This window comes from Protopterus annectens, chromosome 5.part1 (assembly GCF_019279795.1).
Source record: "Protopterus annectens isolate FY-2018-M chromosome 5.part1, PAN1.0, whole genome shotgun sequence".
In the NCBI taxonomy this organism is placed as follows: Eukaryota; Metazoa; Chordata; order Ceratodontiformes; family Protopteridae; genus Protopterus; species Protopterus annectens.
In genome coordinates, this window is record NC_056736.1 from 565,205,973 (window position 1) to 565,221,841 (window position 15,869).

The window sequence follows — 15,869 nt, forward strand, 5'->3', positions numbered from 1 at the left end:
ACTGCCGGTACATCTGTGGGAGGTGGGGTTGGCACATGTTCCTCTTTGCAGGGGGCCCCATCCTGGACATGTGTCATGCATCTACACTTGGCACGTGCCATATGTCCTGTGCTATTCCCACAGTCGTGTATGCCTTCCTGCATTACTACTGCGTGTTACTGGCTGTTTGTATCTGGTACGCATGGCTATTATGGTGGATAGCTTGGCCTATTCCCATGCTATGACATATCCATCCATCCAGGCATATACATGTTATTCCGTCCTTTGCGTTGGCCGTGGGTGTTTGCCCGTCTGGCAACGCTACTCTCCACGTGTGATGTCCCACCTTCCCCTTCTGTGCCTGTGGCAACCTGTTGGGGCGTCCTGCTTGGTGGGCAGATGTTCCGCCATATGTGTTGTGTTTGACATGTCTGCATAGCTAATCATCTGTACGGTGGCTGAACATACCGCCTTGTCCAGATGTGTACAGTTATGGGCACCGTGGCGTGTGCACGCCTATGGGGTTTCGACAGGTCCATACCACATGCGGGATGTACACATTCTGCCGACACATTCACATGCAGCCATTTGGATATCTGTACCTGAGGTGGGATGTTAACATGTGGGGTACATATTTTCCCGCGTGGCACTGCCTTGGACAATACTTCTTACTACATTTCAGGTATGCCCATTATGTGTAGGTGAGCTGCGCAAGGCTGCTAGCTGGGTTGGGTGCACGGTCGTACATGGGTGCGGGTTACATGCTATGACGGGGCTGTTGTGTATTACATTTGCATGCATGAGTTCCGCTTCTGGATATTACGCTTAGGCATACGCCGTCCTATGTGTATGCGATGAGCACGTTGCTGGGTGTAGTACATGTTGCTATGCACGTTTGCCTGTGTTTAGGGTATCTTGTTTCCTTCTTGTTGTTATATCGACACGGCTACCCGGCTGTGTACTCTCACTACTGCTGGTGACCATGCCCATGTCGCTACTTCTATGTGGTTGTGGCGCGCTGACATGCTGCGGTACACCTTCACTGGGTATGCCCACTGACAGTGCATTGCGGGACGGACACGGTATTACGCGCATCCTTTGTTCCTTGGACGGGTACACTTTGGACTTCGTGGGTTAATGTTTGGTTCTCAGTTTTATGTGAACGGGTACTATGTTGCATAGTCTGCGTACGTTTCATTATCCACGGGCCCTGGCTGGTGCGGTTACTATTACAGGCGGCCTGTGGCAGTCAGCACTTTAGATTGCTCATCGCCTGCCGGCTTGGCCACGCCTCCGGACGCATCCTACTTGGGCTCGCTCACGTGCCCTCCGCACGTGTCTGTGGTTGCGGCGCGCACTCATTACTATGCATATGGCGCTGCTACGCCGATTATTCACTGCACTGCCGGCGCAAGCCTTACACCGGCCTTGCGCCGAGCTTCATGAATCCCGGGGATAGTCTCTTTTAATGCTTTGTTCAAATCTCTTGGGTCAATGCATATTCTGATTTCATCTGAGCCTTTGAGCGACTACCATGGACGACACCCATTCAGTTGGTTCTGTGACCGGACAAATCACACCTTGCTGCACCATTTTAGCCAACTGAGCTTTTACTTCATCTTGCATAGCTATCGGAACTCTTCTTGCTGGTCTGAGTACTGGAGTGTTCTTTGGGTCTAACTTCATGGAATACACAACTGGAGGTTCCCCAGTTTATCATCAAAAACATCAGCATACTCAGAAAATGGCTTCAGAGAAACTGGAACTTGAAATGCACTCATATGATTAACTTCTTTGGCAAAAGAAAGCAGATTCATTCTTAAACTATCTTTGAGACCCAGTAATGACTGCACTGGTCTTGGGACTACGTAGAAAAACAAGGTGTAACAGTTCCTGACCAAATAACATGAAAGTATCACTGACCCTTCAACTTGAATTTCTTCACCTCCATAAGCAACAAGTCTCACACTGCTGGTTACATTGAGTTGTTCTTTAGCTCTCACTTTTGCAAATATGTCTGCTGATAGAACATTACACTTTGACCCAGTGTCTACTTTGAGCTCTGTGGATTTTCCATTAATCCGGATGGTACAAAACACTCCACTTGTTGTCAAGTTTACTGCATCAAATTTTTCACCAAGCACTGATGCACCATCTACACAGAAAGGTGACTGTTTCGGCTCTACTTGACCAACCTGCTTTTTTGTGCAACATTTTTACAACTGCGTGAGGCTTACTTAATTTACAAAACATTTGGAAATGGTTCCATTTTTTACACTTGTGACATTGCTGAACAAATGCTAAGCACTTCTTTCAGACTCAAGATTCACATCACAATTACGACGGTTAACAATAAAAGCTAGACTTGGGTTTTGCTGACTGATGTTTGTGTTCCACTGAGTTGGCACTAGAGCTTGCAACTTTTCCTGGAACTTTCTAGAAAACCTTGTGGCTTCCTTGGAAACCCTGTAGCTGCCACGTGCTTAGGCCTGTTCTTTGTCACATGTTGCATACTGTCAACATTTGCTCTGGAGCCACGTGAACCTATGCTTTTGTCACTCAAGCATACTTGTATGTTTTTTTGTCACCTCATGGATTTGACAATTCTCTATGACTTTGCTCAATGTTAAATCACCATCACGAAGTAAAATCTTTCTCACAGCAGCACTATTAATACCACATACAAGCCTGTCCTTTACCAGCTCATCTTTTAGATCACGAAACAGACACGTCTTAGTTCTGTTTCTCAAGTCAGTTATACAAGCTGCACGTTTTCCCTGGTTACTGATCTTGTGGTACAACAAATGCCTCTCTAAAGTAACATTCGTCTGGGGGTTGCACATTCCCCTAAACTTGTCCTTCAAACACTCGGTCTTCCCTAGATTCAACTTGTACAACAATATGGCGATCTGCACCTTCTCCTTCATACACTGCTGGTGCATACACAAATGAACGCTCTCTTTCTATGGCCTCTGAACCTGCTAGGTTTAGCAAAATGAATGCCATGGTGCATGCATCTCTATCTGCATAAGCTGCTTGTATGAAAATATTGTACCCTTGCTCAATTATTCTCCAGTTCTCTGCAACATTCTGATCAAACACAATTGGTAGGGGCTTTCGAAATCCATCTGCCATATTAACACATACACCACCGAAGCGAATAAGCATGACTATACATACACACATACACATATGCAGAAGTTTCTGGCATAAACAACCTGTCCAATGCCTTCGTGCTCTGAACTCATTTTCGTTGGGTTTATCGGAATTATGTGAATGAATTCATTACTTTCAAATAACTGGACTTTGCGAAATACACATCTCAGGCTTTTCGATACTTTACTAAAGTTTGTAAAATAAATTTTCAATGCTTTCAGAATTTTATTGGTAAAGGCAGAAATGCTGAATTCATTTACTCTCACTTGTTAAAGGTGTCACTTTAACATTCAAGAACTTTGTGATGCGACTGAATAACTCATGAGCACTGCAATACTCTTGTAATGTCATCTTTTGTAAGAATACACCTCTTAGTGTAAGAAACGTGTGAAGCAACTGCACAATGTGAACAAATTGAACACCTGTTGCCCAAAACTCAATAACTTTCAAATTGTACTTTACAGTGTGCTGTATGCAGTTATTCACAATGTCCCCAAAATGGCGGTGCCTTGCTAGAGAACTCTTTACAGTACAAGCAGCACTCTATAATGGCAGCATTTTGTGAATAGACACATCCAGCACAAGAACTTTTTCTAAATAGCTATACTTTGAATTGCACTAAACTGCACTTTACACACAATGAACTCATCGAAATAAATGCACAGTAATCAGTACACACCAAGTCCTTTACACAAGGAGATACTTTGAATAACTTTAGTTACGCCCTTAATACAATACGAAGTCGTAGTTATGCCCAAACACATGCAGTCGCCTTGCTTTATGTGCCCTTGTCTTTACTTACTGTAAATTGTTTTGCTCATTTTAAGCCCTTTTCATGGCCAACATACTTTTCTTGTGCTCGTTTTACTCTACACATGCCCAACTTTGCTTTAAACATACTCTTTTTGCTTTACAGTTAATCGTTTCATCAAAAACTTTTATCTTAAGACATTTTCAAACATTTAAACTTTTCGTACTTTCCACTTGCCTGATAATGCGGTTTGCGACCTGTAATGCCCCTTTATTGTCTTACGCATTGAGTAAATAATTAGTTTCATTTCTCATTACCTTTGATTCTTTCCGGTTATGTTTGTGCTCTTTTCTCTCGGTTTTACCTTCTCTGTCATCTTTACATCTTATGGCTGGAAATATTCTTCTCTTCCATCCCGGTTCTGACACCACACGTTGCTTTCAGGTTACAACACGAATAAAAGAATCTTCATGGGTTCTGTTCAAAGCAGCTTTAGTATATCCAAACACATTACTATTGTTGACTATAGACTACAACTTAAGTAACTTGTATACAATTAATGACTGATGGTGCATACTCACTCCCTAGCTGCTCCTTCAAAATGGCACTAAGGTTGTGCACATGTGCAGGTTATATATGCGCACATACAGCCTCGCATGCTTCTTAAAGATACAAGCGCACACACTTTACACACTGATCTACAGGACCAACTGTGAAAAGGATGCTCTTTTTGGAAAACAGCCTACAGAACATATTATAGAAGAATTAGAAAATCCCAGAGTCCTCTATAGTCACAAGAAACAAATACTGGGATAAGGATCACTGCTTGAGGGAGTACAGCTCAACAAAACTGCATGTCTTAACAGTGATCCAAGGCACATTCCAGTATAAATGTCTCTAGAGAAGAAATGAATTGAGACGCATGTACTAAACAAGAGTAAAAAACCTAGTTGCAGAAGGCAATGTAATTCAGACAATACTGTTGAGTGAGCTCTTTAAGAACAGACCTACAACACAGAAATGTGGGAGAGCAATGCGAACGCAATAGTTTAATCATCTAAACTAATGAAGCTGCATATACAAATTGATTATGTATATTACATTACGTACAGTAAAATATACAAAGACAACTTAATCTGTCTCTTGACTGTAACTGGTGTTTTCTTTCAAACTGCTTGCAAACTGTTTGCACAACACTGTAATGGAGTTTTCTCCTCAGACCCCCTCTGTAAAGGAGCTAGTTGGACCATCACTGTAGCCAAATGCAACACACAAATAAAACAGAGAAAATAGGGGGGTCTAGCAAGGGTCAAGACTTCTGCGGAGATGAAATTTGTGCAAAGGACGACATACATATTAACTAGCTCTAGAAGGAGAGAAGAGTGAGAAGATCCACTAGGTAAGCAACAAAAAAGCCTTGAAAGAAATCCAGACACTTAAGATGACAGAAAAGACTGGCCATAGCAATCTGAGCCTTGGTGCTGGCAAAAAGACTTATTGGACGGACATGGTTCAGTATAGAATATAAATTTCCAAACAATAAGTATTGAACACAGCTTGTGTGGGGGGAGGGTGGTGGCAAAAACAGGAGTTTTGATGAAAATGTAATACAAGATGGGAGCCTACATGCTGGGAAATTTAGAAAAGTACAGTTGTGTAAAATCTTACCATAACGGTAGATGTCCTTCTCTTCACTGTTGCAGTATTCATTAAATTAGGGATCCCCTGCCAAAGGAAGCCAGACATCCGGCCAGTATACCAAACCCTTTAGGGTTCTTTAAGGTATGCTGTATGTTACACGCATGCCTCATGTGCAGCGTAGGGTATAAAGGTGACATCCAGGCATACCGTCCTCAGAAGTGAGAACCCCAATAGGAACACCAGACCAAGGAAAAGAAAAAGGTAACCAGTACATCCAGAAGACAAATGGACTAGGGAGGGAGGGAGTGAATACTGCAACAGTGAAAAAGGACATCTACCATTACTGTAAGATTTTACACAACTGTAGGATATCTTTCCATTTCACTGCAGCAATATTCATTACATTAGGGAGAGTGACAAGGCTCAGGAGGATAGGGATGAAAAAGGACCAGCAGAGCTCTCTAGGATGCCATGAAGGATGGCCTTAGCAAAACCAGCTCTATTTTTGGAGATTCCCTCCAACTTCTAGTGCCTGGTAAATGTATGCACAAGCCAAAGTAGCTGCCTCAAGAATATAGAGTCCAATAAGGACCAATAGTCTCTGGGGGTGGGTGGATTACAGAACCTATATCAATTTATCTGCAACAAGAATTGAGTAAGTACTTAAATAGGATAGAAAGCTATATACAGGATACAAAAGATTTCTTGAATAAGCTTTTTATTTGGTCACAAAGTGTCCAAACAACTGATTACTGTTTGTCACCTTAAACAAACGCTCATTATTTACGGTTATCCCTATGGAGTACGGAATAGATGCAGTACGTCAATTTTTACTTATGAATACATGTACCACAGCTAGAGATGTTGAAATATTGTGAGTTATTAGAAAACAATATTTTTATGTTTCAAGACCAGTATTACCACCAAACAATGGATGTAGCAATGGGTACATTGACTGCAAACACGTATGTCAATACTGTTGTTGGTAAATGGGAGAAAGATATTGTTTTTGATAATGTATATAGGTTTATTAAAAAAGTAGCTTTTTTTAAAAAGTTTTGTGGATGACATTTTTCTGCTTTGGATAGAAGATGTGTATGAACTTATGTTTGTAGAATATTTGAACAGCAGCACAGAGTTTTTGTATTTTATGATGAATTATTCTGAAAATAGTATTTACTTAGATATAAAGTTAACAAAATAGATGTTTGAATCTTACAATTCTATCTACAAAAAAAAGTTTAAGCCAATAGGTATGTTCATAGGACTAGGATGCACGCCCCCTTTACTTTTAAAAGTATTAACAGCCAATTTATGGGACTCAGCAGACTCAATCTTCTTGACCTGCTGTGGCGACCCCTAACGGGAGCAGCCGAAAGGAGAAGACTCAATACTGATGAATTATGTAAACTTAATATGACTGAGATGTCAACAGAAGTTCAGGAACAAGGTTATGAAAAAACACTGAACGATATTAAGGCAGAGGTTCTGCCTAATTGTAATGACAGTGGTAAACCTTATTTTTCAGTAAATGAGCAGAATTCACATAGACCACGGAATAAACAACCCGAGATATGTCACTACATATAATTGTAAAACAGCGGGGATTAGAACGATTAGAACTATCATTAGAAAAAATGTGATATTTTAAATCAGTTCCTGCTATTACTAATGTTAATGGTACTGTAACCTCTCCTTTGGGTTTAAGAAAAGTAAAAATCTGAAGCAAAGGTTATCTTACAAAGATATGGCAACTAGTACAGCTGTTAAAAAGTTTACTCCATCTAATGCAGGTACAGTTCCCTGCTATAAATTAAGTGCTGTACTGATATTCTGAAAGAAACCAGCTTTACACATCCTTTGACCAGTAAGGAGTACACCTTCAGGTGTTTCACTACATGTAATACAACTAATATAATATACAAACTGTACAATATGCACGGCATTTTACATTGGTAAAAGCACAAGGAAGCTTAAAGAGAGGATCACGGAGCACAAATCAGACATTAAAAGACATTTCTACTAATGCTCTCTATAAGCATATTATGGATAAAGGTACAGAACAGTTTTAAATTTTGTTAGAGAGACAAACTTTAAAAATACTGGGGGGGGGGGACATGAATAACATTCTGGAATTGTGCGAGTTGGAATGGATCTTGAGACTTAATGCTGAGCATCCACCAGGACTGAACACATCAGTCAGTATTAAACCTGCACTTAGGAAAAAGCAAAAGCAGTTAAGTAACTAATGTAGAGTAATAAATTAAGAAACCATGTTTAGGTTTTAGAATACTTATTACTCTTAGAGGTTATGTAATTTTATGGTGTCTTAGATAAAGCAAGAATATTTTATTTTTGTGATATTTCAGAGAGCGTTAATTAATTGCTAGGTAATTAATTTTATTGGTTTATTATGGGCTGTATGTTTTGAGTACAAAAAGGTCATGTTTTAATGCAGTTGTTACACACTGATGAAGAGTTTTTGCAACCTGAAAGCTCTGAGATATTAAATATTTTTAATGTTCAATGGTGTCCGTATTCTTGGAGTTTGCGTTTTGTTTTTACAATTAGAGTTGCTCCATTAATGGTTAACCTTAGTGCTGGACTTCTGTTTTTGCTGTTTCAAGAATAGAGTTAGCATCCAAACCCTTGGGGGAGGGGCATCAGAAGAAGCCACAACTCTAGTAGAATGAACCTTAACAGAATAAGGAAGGCTCTTACCATAAAAGGAATAATACAAAGAAACAGCTTTTGAAATCAAAGAAGAAATAGTTTGCTTGGAAACAGCCAATCCTAAGGAACTAGTATAAAATGAAACAAAGAGCTTATTATATTTCCTAACAGTCTTATCCAAATATAATCGGAGCTGTCTATGTACATCCAACATGTGCAACACCTTCTCACTGGCAGATTGTGGAAAAGAGAAAAAATAGGTAAATGAATAAACTAATTTAGGGATAACTCATTCACCAACTTAGGAATAAGAGGAAGACTAGTTTACAAAGACACCCTATCTATGTGAAAAACCAAAAAAGGACAAGCCATAAGGGTTTGAAGCTTAGACAACAGTTTAGCAGAAGGGGGGAAAAGTCTTCAAAGAGCAGTGTTGCAAGGAAGCTGAAGCTGCAGGCTTAGAGGCAGCCAGAGTTCCAAAACAAAATTAAAGGTCCCAGGAAGGAAAAACAGGCTACCTAGGAGGCCTAAAATAAAGGACACCTTTAAGTAACTGTTTACCTTGAAATCAAGAAGCTAAAAGGACAAGATAAAGGTAGACAAGCAGAGACAGCTGATAAGTGGGCCTCAACAGAATAAGACAACCCAAACCAGCAATGAGCAATTCACACAGATAACAGAGAACCAAAGAAACATTCACAGAAAGTGAATCCAGATTATGAGAAAAAACACCAAACAGAAAAAAACCTCTTCCATTTGGATAAGTAAGATTTCCTGGGCTCCTGCAGGACCCTAAGGACGTACTCAGAAAAAAAAGGGGGGGGTCTATGTGGGATCAAAAGCCTGTCACCCACAGTGTCAAAGAGTGGACAGGTGGGAAAAGGCCAGAGATCACTTGTCTTGTGCGAGTAGGTCCACCCCATGAGGTAACTTGTAATGATTTCCCTTGGCTAAATGCAGCAAGAGAGGAAAACAATGCTGTCTTTGCCAAAAGGGAGTCACCAACAAGAATTTAGGAGCATCCTGTTGAATTCTGAACAGGACTTTTGGAATGAGGGGAAGGGGAGGGAAGGGAAGGGAATGTGTAAAGAAAAGTACAGTTTTGTACCTACCATAAATGTAGATGTCCGAATTGGATAGCATCTGCAGTCATAACAACTGGGTTGTCCTGTCGTCAGGCAGCCCTTCAGTCGGCCGGATTCCAAAGTCCAGGTCCGGCTTCGGCTGATGTCGCACTTCACCCGACGTCATCTCTGTTGGCCTTCGGGTATATAAGCATCAGCCGACGCCATTTTCTTCAGTGTTTCTTGCCCCAGATGCCAGAAGCCCTCTAGAAGGCTAAAAAAAAAATTTTGGATAGATGCCAATGTTTCCAAAAGATAGAGGTAAACACAAAAATAAGCATGTATGTACATAAATACAAACAAATACACCATGAAAGAAGTCCCCCCACTAGCTAGCTATTAGAAGGGTAAACACCCTAGGAGTACCACAGAGGGAAGGAGGAGGGTAATCCTGACTGCAGATGCTATCCAATTCTGACATCTACATTTATGGTAGGTACAAAACTGTACTATGTCCTTCATGGATGCATCTGCAGTCATAACAACTGGGTAGAATACCATAGCCAACTAGGGAGGAGGATAAAGGTAGATTATGGTGTGTTTAGGATCCCTTGCAGTACAGCAGTGGCAAACCCTGCTCGGGATCTGGAATATAGAGGTAAATTATAATGCTTGGCAAATGTATGCACGGAGGTCCAAGTAGCCGCCTCAATAATGTCTTTGGTAGCCACTCCTCGTAAGAAGGCTGTGGTAGTGGCTGTTGCCCTTGTAGAATGAGGTCTTATGTTCTGTGGAATTTGCTTTCCATGGAAGGAGTAACAGAATCGTATGCAATTTCCTATCCATTTGGAGATTGTCTGTTTGGAAATAGCTTTTCCTTCCCTTCCTGTTGCATAGGCTACTTAAAAGTTGGTCAGTCTTTCTGCTATTTTTGTTCTGTCCAAGTAGTAGCGTAGCTGTCTATGTACATCCAAGGTATGCAGTATTCTTTCCCTCTGTTTTGTGGGTTGGGAAAGAAGGTAGGTAGGTGGATTGCCTGGTTTAAGGACACTCTGGATACCACCTTAGGCATAAATGTAGGATTAGTCCTCATGGACACTATCTTGGTGGAAGATTAGAAAGGGTTGCACTGCCATTAAGGCCTGTAGTTCTGAAACCCTCCTTGCTGAAGTAATTGCCAGTAGGAAAGCAGTTTTCCATGACAGGTGTTGCAGGTCTGCTGTTGCTGCTGGTTCAAAAGGTGATAGAGTCAATTTTTCTAGCACAAAGTTCAAGTCCCAGGCTGGTAATGGTGGTTTCCTTGGAGGTTTTACATTCTTGATTCCTCTGAGGAACTGCCTGAGCAAAGGGTGTGAAAAACAGGTGGATCAAAGCTGTATTCTGCTGACATAGCTGATGCATGAATCTTGATGGAGGAATAGGACAGGCCTGAATGAAGTACTTCCGCCAGATACTCCAGAATGTTGGGCATATCTATGTTTGATGCATCTTTACCTCTTTCTGAGCTCCAAATGACAAACCTTTTCCATTTCCCAGCATAGTTTCTTCTTGTTGAAGGTCTGCGTGCTTCAAGAATAATGTCTTTAACTCTTTGTGAAAGCTGTGAATTAGCAGCTGCTATGTGATGTTCCATGCAGTCAGTTGCAACGCTTTTAGGTTTGGATGCATGGTGCTGTAGTTGTTCTGAGTTAGCATCAAAGGCATCAGGGTATTGGCCACATATTGTTCTGAGACATGCTCCTCAGCAGTGGGTACCAATGTTGTCTTGGCCAGTTTGGAGCTATCAGGATTATCCTTGGACGTTCCTCCTTGATTTTAGTAATACTTTGTGTATCAAGGGAAGAGGTGGGAATGCATATGCTGTTAGTCCTTTCCAGCTGAAGGAGAGCGAGTCCACTTTCCATGCTAGTGGGTGGAATGTCCTTGTGCAGAATTCTTTGAGCTGGTGATTGAGAGGTGATGCGAATAGATCTATCTGAGGCATTCCCATTTCTTCGAGATGGTCTTGAAGATGTCCGGTGCAGCTGCCATTCGTGGACATCCGATGTAGTCCTGCTTAACATATCTGCTAGAGAGTTTTCTTTCCTGGTACAAATATTGCCTGTAACTGGATGTTGTAGGTGAGTGCCAGTGTCCACAGCTCCAAAGTCATTCTGCATAGGTGGTAGGTATGAGTGCCTCCTTGTTTGTTGATGTACCACATGACTGTGGTGTTGTCTGTCCTTATCATCAACTGGCCTTCCTTGAGAAATGGTCTGAACTTTTGGATTGCCAGTTTTACTGCCAGCATTTCTTTTAGGTTGATGTGCAGGTGAAGTTGGTCCTGTGTCCACAATCCTTGCACGCATTTGTCCAGCATATGTGCCCCCATCCCAGGTCTGAAGCATCTGTTGTGATGGTCTGGCTTGCTTGACCTCATGTAAAGGGCAGGCCTGGGTTTGACTGGCATGCGTGAGCCCACCATAGGAACTCCTGTTTTAAGCATGGTATTAGTGGAATTTCCGTTTCTAGGCTGTGTCTGTGTTGGGACCATAAATTCTTTAGGTACCACTGAAGCTTTCTCATGTAGTCTGGCAAATGGAACCAAGATTATGCATGATGCCATGAAACCCAAGGCCTGCAGTACCTTTCTTGCTGTTAACTTGTTCAGATTTGTTAGTGCCAAGAAGTAAAGAGGGAGTTCTTTTGTTTTTCTGTAGTTAGGAATGCCATTTGCCTTACTGTGTCCAATTCCGCTCCCAGGAAAGTCCTTGTCTGGGATGGTATCAGCCTTGACTTTTGTAAATTGACTGTGTATCCCAGTGCTTGAAGCAAGTAAATGACCCTTTGTAAATCTGTTGTCAGCTTGCTTTTGTTGTCCCCTTGTATCAGACAGTCGTCCAGGTATGGATAAATTTGAATTCCCTGTAGTCTGCAATGGGCGATTACTGATGCCAGGCATTTTGTGAATACTCTGGGCGCAGTAGATAAGCCAAAGGGCAATGCTGAGAATTGACAGTGCTCTGATCCTGCAAGAAATCTGAGGTATCTTCTGCAGATAGGTCGAATGGGGACGTGCAGGTATGCCTCCTTGAGATCTAGAGTTACCAGCCAACACTCCTTGCCCAGCATGGGAAGAAGTTGCTGTAGGGTCAGCATCTTGAATTTTGGGACAATGATGTAAGTATTTAGGGTAGACAGGTCTAGAATTGGTCTCCAACTTTTTCCTTTCTTGGAACTAGGAATAGTCTGAGTAGAACCCCTTTCCTTGCTCTGCTGTTGGCACTTTTTCCACAGCTCTCATGTTTGCTAATTCCATTATCTGTTGTAGAGCCTCTGTTTTTGATTTGGAGGTAGGTTTGGCATTCCTCTTTTGACTGGTAAAGTGTGGAAGTGGAACCGTAACCTTGATCTATGGTTCGTAAAATCCACTTGTCCTTTGTTATGTGGTGCCAGTTTTTGAAAATAAGGTTAGCTTTCCGCCTAGAGGAGCTGCTATTTGTTCCCTGGTTGGCGGGTTTAGGTTTAAGTCACTGTGGCTGTGTTGATGTAGAGGCAGGTGTTGATTCTGTGCCTCTGTTACCTTGCCACTGTCGCCTCTGTAGGCACCTTCTCTGGATTGGTTTCTGCCTCTGGAACGCCTATTCCTGCCCCTTTGAGGTCTTGTGGAGTCAGGAAAGGACCAATTTTGGCAGGCCAGTTCCTGCTAAACCTTGGGGTTGAACCTGCAAGAATTCTTTAACTGTCTGGACTGATTTTGCCTTTTCTTCCATTTTCTTCATAACCTGCTGGGCAGGTGTACCAAACAAACTTGATTTATCCATAGGAGCATCAAGCAATTTAGATTTAACATGATCCGGTAAAGCTTGCTCCTTTAGCCATGCATGCCTTCTAATTACTGTGCCAGTCATGGCTGATCTAAATGAAGCCTCCAGTGCATCATAGCAACATTTTAAAGAATGGTTACTAACCTGCTGTATGTTATTTACCATTTCTAATACATAATTCTTATCAAGAGATTCATCAGTGGTTAGCTTTTTAGTTAACTGGTCAAGCATAAACTCTTGGTATTGTATCATGTGAAACTGACAATTTAAAGCTCTAGCTGAAAGAGTGGCTGAAGTGTAAACTTTGATACCCCATCTGTCTAATGACCTTGCTTCCGTTTCAGAAGGAACAGGGTTTTTAGCTATAGTCGCTGCTACTGCCTTGGGACCCTGGGATATAGTTTCGGGTCGACAAGAGGGGCCTTGTAGAGGTGGTGATGAGTATCTGGCACCCTGTAAAATCTGTCTGGTTTGGCAGGGGCTGGGGGTAAAGAATCTGGAGCTGAGCAGGCATCATTGAAAGCATCATCCACCACAGAGAGAACAGGAGGGATAGCTAAGGGCCTGTGCTGTGGTAGGTGCAAAAAGGTCCTAAGTCTTTTCTGGAGTCTGAAAAATCCTGTTGCTGCCATTGGAACTGTTCTCGCATGGCATGCAAGGTTTCCCAAAGGAGAATTCTTCTGAGGGGAAGCAGCTGGAATGGATTCTTCAGCATCAGAATCTTCAAAATTGGAGAAAGGAGCCTCTGGCTGGTCAGTTATGTCTGATTCATCAGCAGAATCATCAGAGGACACTGGCTCAGGGGGCTCTGCCCTAGGTCTCTTTCTGGGGGCTGAGAGGCCCTGTCTGGGTGAGATTGAGATCCTCTAATTAATGAAATTAAATCTTCTGCCAAGGTAAGCATTTGAGAACTGGCAGAGGGCCTGGTGGAAGGGGTTTAACAGGCACTGTTTTAGTAGTCTTGGCTGCTTTAGCCCTGGCGAAGGCCTTAATGGACATGGCTGCTGGAGGCCTAGCAGCACCACGTGCTGGGGTAGAGACATCCAAGGGAATGGTGTCTGATAAGTCAGTGGTAAGCACCGTAGTGGGTAAAATTTCTGAGGCCGATTCAAGAGTGTTAGCAGGGACCTCAGTTGTAGTGATAGTTTCAGGTGTAGTTTGATCAGTTTTCTCGGTTTCGCCGAAACAGAGACACTCGCGTTTGCTTAACCATGGTTTCGGCCGAAACCGCGGACCGCGAGTGTCGGTCTTTTTCTTTGCGCTTTTTGGCAGAATGCGAAGTCGGAGGGTCCGACGGCATAATGTACGCAAAGTCAGAACGAAAAACTGTTCTGCAACTCTGACCGACGTCTTAGCGCTCGTCGGTTGAAAGAAGCACAGGACGAACAAGCTGCTACGTCGTGGGCTGGGCCTAAACAGGGCAGGCAGTAAGAGTGGAAATCTTTATGAGGTATTTGTTTCCCACAGGTTAAACAATTATTAACTTTTTCTGACATCGGCTGAGGCAAGAAAGAGTCCCCAACGGGTACTTAGCTTTAGAAGTCTTAGTAGTATTCGGTAGAAGTAATCTCTGGATCCGACCGACCGGCACTTGCGAACAGCTTCTTGGGCGCCACGCCGCAAGAAAGACTGAAGAAAATGGCGCCGGCTGATGCTTATACCGAAGGCCAACAGAGATGACGTCGGGTGAAGTGCGACATCAGCCGAAGCCGGACCCGGACTTTGGAATCCGGCCGACTGAAGGGCTGCCTGACGACAGGACAACCCAGTTGTTATGACTGCAGATGCATCCATGAAGGACATCATCCTCTTCTAAGAAAAAAAGATAGGGCCGGCCACCTTCAAAACCAGAGGACCTGGGACTCTGGCACAAAATACAGGAAGTTGTCTGTGCAGAGAGGAGGCAAATAGATCTACTTGAGGAGCACTCCACTGCCTGAAAGTGTCCAGAAACACATCCCTGTGAAGTATCCATCCATGGGGCTAAGTTAAGGACCTGCTCAGTGTGTCTGCCACAATGTTCTGACCAGAGGGAATGTAAACTGCCTGAACATTCACTTGATACTGGATAGCAAGATCCCACACTAAGAGTGCCAACTAGCAAGGATACGATCTTGCCCCCCATTTATTTATATACCACATCACTGTGGTATTGTCTGTAAATACCTTGAGAGGTCCTGGGGAGAAGAGAGGGTGAAAAGCCTGAAGCACCAGCAGAAGAGCTCTCATTCCTTTGACACCGATGTGCTCTGTTGAAGAGGTGATCACACCTCCATCTTTAGGGAGCCAAAAGCTGCTCCCCATCCCACATTTGAAGCGTGTGTGAACAGCTTCTGAAAGGGAAGAAGGGGATGCAAGGGAATCCATGGATTGAGAGACAACTGCTGGCTCCACCAGTGAAGTTCCTTCTTGAGACAAGGTAGAAAAGGAACTACAAATTCTGGGGGATGCTCATGTTGAAGCCAAACTTCAGAAACCACTGAAACTTTCACATGTGGAGTTTGGACAGGGGAAGCATAGGGATGGGTGCATACCATGAACCCCAGAGCTTTTAGAAATTCCTGGCTGTTATAGAGACCGGAAGAAGATGATGCATAAAGTTGGATCCCCGACCTCCTCCAACCCGGTCACGGCATAGAAATCCAACGATAAAGCCAGGCAAACCTCCAGGCATTCACCCGCCTCAGGAGAGAAGTCCGGCAGAGGCTGAACAGCAGAAGATTCTGGCCTAGGTTTCTTGGCCGCCTTCACTGACAGCTGCCCTCAGAACGGGAAGTTCCCTCCATCGTGCCTTTCGCA